The sequence below is a fragment of the Molossus molossus genome, unplaced genomic scaffold (assembly GCF_014108415.1).
Source record: "Molossus molossus isolate mMolMol1 unplaced genomic scaffold, mMolMol1.p scaffold_m16_p_16, whole genome shotgun sequence".
NCBI lineage: Eukaryota > Metazoa > Chordata > Mammalia > Chiroptera > Molossidae > Molossus > Molossus molossus.
Window position 1 is genome coordinate 29,975,693 of NW_023425351.1, and position 10,861 is coordinate 29,986,553.

The window sequence follows — 10,861 nt, forward strand, 5'->3', positions numbered from 1 at the left end:
CCAGGTCCTCAGAGAGAGGAAGAGGGCCAGTATATAGTGAAGTGTGTGCTGCAGACCCCAGACCCTCAGAGAGAGGAAGAGGGCCAGTATATAGTGAGGGTGTGATGCAGACCCCAGACCCTCAGAGAGAGGAAGAGGGCCAGTATATAGTGAGGTGTGTGCTGCAGACCCCAGACCCTCAGAGAGAGGAAGAGGGCCAGTATATAGAGAGGCGTGTGCTGCAGACCCCAGGTCCTCAGAGAGAGGAAGAGGGCCAGTATATAGTGAAGTGTGTGCTGCAGACCCCAGACCCTCAGAGAGAGGAAGAGGGCCAGTATATAGTGAGGGTGTGATGCAGACCCCAGACCCTCAGAGAGAGGAAGAGGGCCAGTATATAGTGAGGTGTATGCTGCAGACCCCAGACCCTCAGAGAGAGGAAGAGGGCCAGTATATAGTGAGGTGTGTGCTGCAGACCACAGGTCCTCAGAGACAGGAAGAGGGCCAGTATATAGTGAAGTGTGTGCTGCAGACCCCAGACCCTCAGAGAGAGGAAGAGGGCCAGTATATAGTGAGGGTGTGCTGCAGACCCCAGGTCCTCAGAGAGAGGAAGAGGACCATGAAGATTCCATTAAGATTATTCTTGGGATTATGACAACCCCTTGATATGAAGTGGTAAGTTCTAATTCAATCATTGTCCATTGTCTCCTGTAATGAGGCACCCATCGAAGGCCAGATTGAAGGACCACATTACTGCTGACACTGAACAGTGTGGTCTGAGAAGTCCAGGGCATGGTGGAATGCTGTCTTCTAACAGCGCTAGGAAGCCTAATGAAACAGCAATGGACCCAAGTAGGTAAATCCTCTGCTGAAGGCAAAGGTGAAGCCCCTTGATTGCATATGGCCTCGTTCAGGAATTCTCTTACCATCTGAAGCCGGATGGTTTAGGTAACTCTCAATCAAATTCAAAGTGTATGTAAATTGCAGAATTACATTAGTCAAAGCTACAACTTTGCAATTCTAAGTTTACGTTAATTTGAATGTTAGGCCTCTATCATTGATCAAATATAGACCCCCCCCCCCAATAAACTTTGGATAGTTTTTAATAAATCCACTATAATTACGAAAAAGCTACAGCTTTGTTAATCTCTTATACAATGGATTTCAAATGATTTTTTTTTACTACAGTCTCTATAAGAAATATATTTTTTATTGATCCAGCATGTGCGCGTGCGCGCGTACACACACACACACACACACACACACACACACACACACAAGGTGTGATGGAACAATGTTTATCTTTATAAGCAAGACGTTCTGCTATTTTTATTCTCTTCTATTTAAAAAGACTCTGCTTACAGTGAACCAAACTGGAAAACACTGTGCTGCGAGAAGAGTCAGGATGAGAATGTGTGGGAGGATCTGAAGAACACAGAGAGGTAGCTGGACTCCCAGACCCCCAGAGAGCCCCTCGCCAGTCAGAGCAGCCCAGCACCCTATGTCGTAGGGGACGGAACATTTCCCTGCTGGAAGGCTCTGTAACTCCCAGTGTGAAGCCTGTTCTCAGGTCTTAGCCATTCACCACCCTGACCCTCTCAACCCCACGAAGTATGTAAACAGTCAGAGCTCAGCATGCTCCAGGAGGCTGAGTATACAATTAAGCCAGGAAGGAGAGGCTTCCATGACAAAGAATTACAGAACTTTGTTGATTTCTAGCATCAAAATCTGGGGAATATTTATGGAAATGAATTCTGATGGGATGCTTCCTAAACGAGAAGGAAGAAATCTAATTTTAAATCAGACTGAATTTATCGGTAAGGCTGGGCTTCCCAGAGATTCTGGAGTCAGTGCAAGGTCCCAGCAGCCAAGACTCATTCCAGTTTTAGCTTGATTAGTTGACAAAAAAAGAAAAACAAAAAACAAAACTGACTTCAGTAGCAGCTCACGTCAAATGAAACGGATGTGCTAAACCCCTTTTGTAAGCAGAGAGAGAAGGAATTCCAAGAGCCGGGCATCCTGCACTGACCTGATCTTTGCACTGTGTCAACCACCAGCTAGTTGTGCCCCCCAGGAAGGCACACAGGACCCTCCCTTTGCAATGCCTTGAGAAGCACACTGGTGAGGGGAACCCTGGATCTTTGAGAAGTTCTTTAGTGACTGTTCTCTGAAGGTGAGAATTGCTTATGGAGATTTCATTAATTTCAGTGGGGAGGTGAGGGGCTTGGTTGCAAACTGGGCATGCCTTAACCATGCTAATCAGCAGTATGTTCCCTTCAAAGTAGAAGACTAGTGCTGCCCTTCGCTCCCTGCCACTGAGAGAGGCAGGATGTTGACTGAGTACTCCCTCACTGTGCCAGTCACTGAATCCTCAACACTAGGAGGTCACCACTCTTATCTCTCCATTTACAGGTGAGCAAAGTGAATCACAGAGGCTAAGATCTCATGGTTACTAAGCTGTGGAGCTAGGGTTCTGTCCCTGTGCAGTTTGCTTCCAGAGCCACGGCCCAAAGCTTAGTTCTGGAGGCATCCCTATGCCCAGAGGCGGATTTGCCATGGAGCTCTCGAAGCTTGAGCTTCAAGGACCCTCTTCTGCATGGGCCCTCCCAGTTCCTGGGAGAGCCCTAGGAACGGACTCACATGGTCATGTGCTGTAAAATTTGCAAAGTAAGATATTTTGGTTGTAATTCATTAGGACTGTTTTCTTTCTACTCTGATTTCTGGAACTCACATCCCCTGGGGGACATTGTGAGGAAGCTGTGGGCATTTTGGGGATCTGGCTAAGAGGAAGTTGAGTTGGGGATTCATGTAGTTTAGTTTGGTGGGATGTATCTTTGTGGTTTATGATCACTCTGCTGACTCAACTGGTGTCATGAAACTGACACCAGTGTTTTGGTTTTAAGCTGCAGGGCCAGGCGTTTTACCCACCAGTGAAGGTGCACTATGTATCCCAACACAAGAAGCAAGTGGGGGGTGGGGGGTGGAGCTCTGGCTCCACCCCATCAGATGCCTATAATTAGAAGGAGAAGATTCAGTTGTCACAGATGTTTCATGCTGTTGAGTCGGCTCCGACTCCTGGCGACTCTGAATGTCCGCAGTGTCCTGTTCTCAACAGCCCTGCTCAGCTCCTGGAGACTCTGTTATATGTTTGTGGCTTCTTTTCTGGAGCCACTCCATCTCATATTTGGTCTTTTATAGACGCTTGGTCAAAAATGAAAGCTGTCTCTGTCAGGCATATACATGATGTGTCATATATGCTTATAAAGGAACCATCGGCCTTTTTCTTTTTGGAGACATTGTTCACAATAGAGTTGATCAGAATTCCTGTGCTCGAAGGGTATGCCTTGAGGAGTTTGTGTGTGAAGACGTGTGTTTAAAGGAGAACTGTCTGCCTGAGATACGTAGGTGGGGAGGGTTTATCTAGCAGTCCCCGAGCCTGGGTCAGGGGTTGCTCCAGGAGCTGTAACTTCCTCAAACGTTCCAGGGTTTGGTGTGAGGCAGATGGTTGAACAACTTTCCGCAGGAGACCAGTGGAGGCAGAGAAGCCCCTGACAGAAAGCAAGAAATACACAGTGGCTGTTTCCAGATTACTGCTGACAGAGACAGCTGGAAGAAAAAGGTGGACTGACAGGCTGTGGAATCCAAGAGGTGTCCCATATACTGGTCATTGAGTGTCATCACTTGCAAGATTACAAAGATTACATAGGGCTCATCCCTGCACAAGAACATTGAAATTCCCTGAAATCTCACAGTTCAAATAGGAAAGAAACCTGATGAAGCTTTTCTTAAATGTGACCAATCCTAAAAATAAACTGAAAACAACTTTACTAAACTTTCAATAATAAAAAAAAAAAAAATCTTTTTTTTTTGGATAGATAATATTTGTCATACAAGATTAAATAGCCAAAACCTTTGGGAAAAAAAGAAGAGATGTGTCAGACATCTGTTGTGGGTGGTATTTATCAGCTTTCTTAAAAATTGCAATCTGTTTAGCATTCATACGTAATATTTATTAGTCATTTGTACTATTTTTTGTAAAGTGGCTCCTTCCAAATTTTCCAAGTGCAGGCCCACAGACTCTGTGTGTGTCACTGGGGCGTCTGCAAGGCTGCAGCTTTGCGTGGGGCCAGGAGGGAGCTCGGGCCCAACCAGGCGGAGGCACAAACCACTGGCCTGCACGGCAGTGCCCTGGCTCAGCTTAGCAGCCGTTCTTAGAGGACATTGTGCCATTGATTAATCGAGAATTTCCACTACTACACACAGCACAGAATTTATCTTTTTTTTTTTTCAGATAAAAATTGGTTTATTTAATAGTCACTATGTACCAGGCCCTTGGTATTTTCTCACTTTCTCCTTTAGGCCTTGCAACAGCCCTATGAGGTAGGGATTGTACCCATTTTACAGATGAGGAAACTGAGGCACAGATATTGAGAGACCTGCCCAAGGTGACCCAACTAGTAATGATAGATGTCATCCTATTATACAGTTGTAACACTTTCCGTCTCCAGGTGTGAATGATGTTGAGCAAGACCTGTAAGGCAGCAGGAATCAATAATCCTGATGGATGTTCCTCTTGGAAGGGCGTGCTAGGAGGGCTAAAAGTCCCCTTCAGATCCACATTTAAATGAGCTGAGAGTCCCAGGCAAGGCTAGGGAGGAACCAGTCAGGGGCAGCTGCCAGGATCTCAGAGGAACCAAAAGGAACTCATGATTCTTACATAGAAAGTAGAGAATTACAGCCATCTCTGGGGGCAGTGACCCTTGATGGAGAAACTGAGTAGATGCAGTGCTGGACTGGAGAAGAGCATGGCCAAGGTAGCAGCAGCCTGGGTGCCTGCTGAGGCCCCATCAGCAGGAGAGCCAGCAGTGGGGAATGTATGCGCTCCGCCAGCTCCAGGTAGCAGCTGGTAAGGGAATTCCCAAATGCAAACCCTTGGCGAATCTTCCAGCAGTCAGAGAGGGTGAGCATCAGACCACCGGGCAAAGAATAGGCTAGAATGTGCACAAAAATGCAAACAGGAAACAAAGCATGAGGGGCTGGGCTAGAGAAACAGGACAAGACCCAGGATTAGAAGAGGTGAGCATCCATCAAGGTGAAGGGCGGGACTCAGCCTTACTCATCACTCTGACCCCTTTCCCAAGCATAGAGCTCTGGCTAGTGAATGAGTTCCCCAGGGCTAAGAGCAGAGCAAGCCCCAAGTGCCCCCTGCTGGGTCTATTATTGTCTTAAAACCTGAACTTTTGTACTTGTATGGTTCCCTTCTTGAGCTTTGGTGGATTTTTTTTTCTCCTTACGGCCCCCAGAGGAAGCCATTGCTTGAGAATAAAAGAAAGTTTTAGTGGACATGGGGCTCCTTTCTTGCATCAGGTTTCTGTGGCAAGAAGAATGACTACCAGGGGTGTCTCTAACTATGGTTTTGGAGTTTAAGGTCTCAAATTATGCAGGAAACAGCCACCACACAGTGTCCCTCATCCCTGGGGATATGCACATGGCCTTGTCTTATGAGGGACAGGTCTTCCCTCATCTGGCCTGAGGTAGATGCTGGGGCCCAGGTTCCAGGAAGCCCCAGCCTTTTGAAGGGTTCTGGAGATGGAGAGGAGGTCTTCTACTCTGAGCCTGGGGGAGGGGCTGGTTGGAGAGGCTCCAGTGACAAGGTGGATAGTGCAAGGCTGAAGCAGAAGGCAGGGGCCCTTGGAGCAGGGCTGGGAGGGTGACTGAAGGGGACAAGGCCCGAGGCTGCGGGCTCAGGGTGGGGAAATGGCTGGGGGAATCCAGCTGGCGGAGGTGGCTCTGGGTATCCTCCTCGCTGGTCTTGCACGGAAAGCCGCAGAAGACAGGAGTGGCGCTCGCGAGCTGCATCGGCCGGGCCCCACCTCTTAGAGTCTCCTGGAACACGGCAGCTGCCTCTCAAAGTGCTGCAGTCCCATCAAGGCCTTGCCTAGGCGGCAGAGGCTCCGGGGCCTGCCAGGCTGCAGGGTAGGGGCCACCTGGGCATCAGCCAGGGCCTGCACTGGCTGACCCAGCTGCTCATGGCAGAGAGATTTCCAAATAACCGGTGTTCCCGGGGGTTGAGCTTCAAGGCCTGGGTGAAGAGGACCATAGCCTCATTGTAGAAACCATTTTGGGCAAAGCCAGTACCCAACTTTGCCAGCTCCTGGCTTCCCTCTAAGGCAGCTGCCAGCAGTCCTGGAGATGCCGCTGCCTTAGGATTCTGCCTGGGGCTCTCTTCTCTTGGCGAGTTCCCTCCCTCCGGGTTCATCTTCTCCTGAGGGCTCAGGCTCTTGCCTTGGGGCTCCTAGCTTAGTTCCTTCTCTCTGAGAGCACTAAGGGGCTGATCCCCAACACGAAAAGTCAGACACGAAAGTGCTAGAGAGATCCAGTGCATCCTCTACCTCACCACACTGTCCCAGAGCTGGGTTCTGGGCTGAATGGGGGGGCTCCCATTCCCATCTGGGGTGGCCTCGACCTTGTGCGCCCCACTGTCCTGCTCCATGCGCTCCTGTTGCTTTCGGCCCTTTTGACATTGCTTCTTGAGTAGCTTCTTCTCTGCTTTGTGTTCCATGTGCTCCTCCTCAGCCAGGCGGCTGGCTTCCTCCTCTGTTGGCAGGAGCTTTGGGGCATGGCCACCTGAAGCAAGCTGTCTGAGCTGCTGGGGAAGGATGCAGAGGCAGAGGACCTTTGAGGGCAGGGCTTAGACCCCCTAGGGAGGGCACTCTTTCTAGTCGTTTTCCCCTCATCACAGAAATGGTTCAGGAGGTAGTCACGGTGCCACAGCTGTAGCCGCCCGCTGCTCCCATCCACACGGATCCAGTTCCTCACACTGTTATGTTCATTACATTCCATAAACAAGTGAGATGATGTGATATTTGTCTTTCTCTGCTTGGCTTGTTTCGCTTAGGATAATACGCTCCAGGTCCCTCCATGTCATCTCAAAGGATAAGAGCTCTTTCTTTCTTACAGCTGCATAGTACTCCATTGTGTATATGTACCACTGCTTTTTTATCTATTCGTCTACTGATGGACACTTGGGCTGTTTCCAGATCTTGGCTATTGTAAATAGTGCTGCTATGACCATGGGGGTACATATATTCTTTCTGATTGGTGTGTCAGGCTTCTTAGGGTATATTCCTAGAAGTGGGATCACTGGGTCAAATAGTAATTCAATTTTTAATTTTTTTATCAGAATCTTTTTATTTTTATTTTATTTTATTTATTTTTTATTTTTTATCCTCACCCGAGGATATTTTTCCATTTTTTGTACAGATAGAATGGGAGGGAGAGAGAGGAAGGGAGAGAGAGAGAAACATCGATGTGAAGGGACACATCGAGTGGCTGCCACCCGCACGACCAACCAGGGCCGGGGACAAACTACAACCGAGGTGCGTGCCCTTAGCGGGAACCGAACCCGGGTCTCTCCGGACCGCAGGCTGGACACTCTAACCGCTGAGCCAAACTGGCCAGGGCTATTTTTATTTTTTAAATCTTTATTGTTGAATGTAGAATGTATTACAGATGTTCCTCATTTTCCCCCATTGACCCCCTCCTCCCCACTCCCGCCCCCCTCCCGCCTTTTCCCACACTATTGTCTGTGTCCATTGGTTATGCATAAAAGTTCTTTGGTTTATTTCTTCCCACTCCCCAACCCCTTTCCCTTTGAGGTTTGTCAGTCTAGCAATGAATTTGTCCTTCTTAATCCCTTCACCTTTTTCACCCACCCCCCAACCCCCCTCCCATCTGGCAACTAACAAAATGTTCTCTGTATCTATGAGAATGTTTCTGTTCTACCTGTTCATTTTGTTTGTAGATTCCATTGTTGATAGATATGTATTCATTGCCATTTTGTTTGTTCATATATTTTATATTTTTCTTCAAAAAGACCCTTCATCATTTCATATAATAACGGTTTGGTAGTGATGAACTCCCTTAACTTTTTCTTGTCTGGGAAACTCTTTATATGGCCATCGATTCTAAATGACAGCTTTGCAGGATAGAGTAATCTTGGGTGTAGGTTCTTGCTTTTCAACATTCTGAATATTTCTTGCCACTCCCTTCTGGCCTGCAAAGTTTCTTTTGAGAAATCAGCTGACAGCCTTATGGGAACTCCCTTGTAGGTAACTAGCTGCCTTTCTCTTACTGCTTTTAAGATTCTCTCTTTGTCTTGAACCTTTTGCATTTTGATGATGATGATGTGTCTTGGTGCGGGCCTCTTGGCATTCATCATATTTGGGACTCTCTGTGCTTCCTGGACTTGTATGTCTGTTTCCTTCACCAAGTTAGGAAAGTTTTCTGCCATTATTGTTTCAAACAGGTTTTCGATTTCTTGTTCTCGCTCTTCTCCTTCTGGCACCCCCAAGATGCGAATGTTGGCACGCTTGAAGTTGTCCCAGAGGCTCCTTACACTATCCTCATTTTTTTTGGATCCTTTTTTCTTTTTGCTGTTCTGATTGGGTGTTTTTGCTTTCTTATATTCCAAATTGATGGTTTGCTTCTTGGATTTACGTACCTACTATTGAATCTGTGTAAATTATTCTTTATTTCAGTTAATGCCTCCTTCATTTCTGACTGTGCATCCATCATTTCTGACTGGTCCTTTTTTATGCTCTTGAGGCCCTCCCTAAGTTCATTGAGGTTCTCACTAAGTTCATTGAGCATCCTTATAAGCAGTATTTTGAACTCAGCATCTGTTAGGTTGCTTTTCTCCATTTCGCTTAGTTCTTTTCTTGGGGTTTTGTTCTGTTCTTTCATTTGGGACCTGTTTCTTTGTCACCTCATTTTGGCTGCCTCCCTGTGTTTATTTTTGTGTATTACTTAACGAGTGGTATGGGGCTAGCTGAGACCAGATGCTGCTTGTTTGAAAGACTTTAGGAAAACCTGAAGCAGGATCCAAGACAGGCCGATCCTATGGTTAAGCATGTGGCAACAGCTTGGGTGGGCCTGAAAGGTGGGTGGGCCTGAAAGTTGGGTGGGGCGGGGCCTCAGGGAGTCAGCAGGGCGGGGCTACCAGTGTGAGCCAGGTTGCTGGAGTCCCAGATATGGCGACTGTCTGTCACCCCAGGGAAGGGCTCACCAAAGGAACAAAAGCCTCTGAAAGCACGTTTGTCCCAGAGAAAGCCCCCTCTCCAGCCCTCGCTCCAGTGCCAAACAGCTCAGTTCTTCCCTGTGTGTCTCTGGTGCCCCTCGAGCTGCCTCCCCTCCAAGCTTAGAGGGAGAGAGTCCGATAAGTCCGTGCGGGGGCCTTTTAAGGAGCTGCCTGGGGCTCCAGCCGCCTCAGCCTCCCTGAGCCTCAGATCCCGCTGGTTTTTCCAGCCAGAAGTTATGGGGATTCTCTTCCTGGCACTGGAACCCTGAGCGGGGCATCTGGTGTGGGACAGGGACCCCTCAGTCCTCAGGGAGGATCTTCCCAGCCGAGGTGTCCTCCTGATTTTTATTCGCCACACGTAGGTGTGGGACCAGCCAGTCCGCCTCCGCCCCTCAGACCAGTCTGGATGTGGCTGCTGCTTTAATTCCGTAGTTGTAGGACTTCCATTCAGCTTGATGTCAGGCGGTTTTGAATGATGGTTGTTCTGTAGTTTAGTTGTAACTTTGATGTGGTTGTGGGAGCACGCGACACCGGGTTTACCTACGCTGCCATCTTGACCGGACGTCTCTCCAATTTTTAATTTTTTGAGGTAACACCATAGTGTTTTCCATAGTGGCTGCACCAGTCTGCATTCCAACCAGAACTGTACTAGAGTCCCCTTTTCTCCACACCCTCGCCAACACTTGTTGTTTGATGATTTGTTGATGGCGGCCATTCTGACAGGTGTGAGGTGATACCTCATTGTTGTTTTAATTTGCATCTCTTGAATGATTAGTGATGTTGAGCATTTCTTCATATGTCTCTTGGCCATTTGTATGTCCTGTTTGGAGAGGTGTTTATTTAGCTCCTCTGCCCATTTTTTAATTAGGTTCTCTGTTTTCCTTTTGTTGAATTATATGAGCACTCTATGTATATTGGAAATTACCCCTTATCTGATGTATCATTGGCAATGATGTTCTTCCATACAGTGCGTTGCCTTTCCATTTTGATGATAGTTTCTTTTTCTGCGCAGAAGCTTTTTAGTTTGATGTTGTCCCATATGTTCATTTTTTCCTTTGTTTCTGTTGCCTTAGGTGATGTATCAGTGAAAATTCTGCTGTGTATGATGTCTGAAATTTTGTTGCCTATATTTTCTTCTAGGATTTTTATGGATTCACGGGTCACATTTAAGTCTTTTATTCATTTTGAGTTTATTTTTGTGTATGGTGTAAGTTGATGGTCTAGTTTCTTTTTTTTGCATGTTGCTCTCCAATTTTCCCAATACCATTTATTAACGAGGCTGTCTTTACTCCATATTATGCTCTTGCCACCTTTGTCAAATATTAATTGAGCATATTGCCTTGGGTCCATTTCTGGGTTCTCTGTTCTGTTCCACTGGTCTATGTGCCTATTCTTGTGCCAGTACCAGGCTGTTTTGATTACAGTGGCTTTGTAATATAACCCGAAATCTGGTCATGTGATCCCTCCTACTTTGTTCATGTTTTTCAAGATTGCTGTGGCTATTTGGGGTCTCTTTTGGTTCCATATAAACTTTTGGAGTGTTTGTTCTAATTCTGTGAAATATGTCGTTGGTATTTTGATGGGAATTGCATTGAATCTATAAATTGCTTTGGGTAGTATGGACATTTTAATGATGTTAAGGGAAATGCTTTTAGTTTTTGCCCATTGAGTATGATGTTGGCTGTAGGTCTTTCATATATGGCCTTTATTATGTCGAGATGTGATCCCTCTATACCCACATTGCTGAGCATTTTTATCAGAAATGGGTGCTGGATTTTGTCGAATGCTTTTTCAGCATCTATTGAT

General features: G+C 46.9%; 1 pseudogene; it reads right to left on the reverse strand.

The window, feature by feature from the left end:
• Window positions 1-5,496: 5,496 nt before the first annotated feature.
• On the reverse strand, window positions 5,497-9,607 carry LOC118631889 (annotated as a pseudogene).
• Between the last annotated feature and the right edge of the window lie 1,254 nt (window positions 9,608-10,861).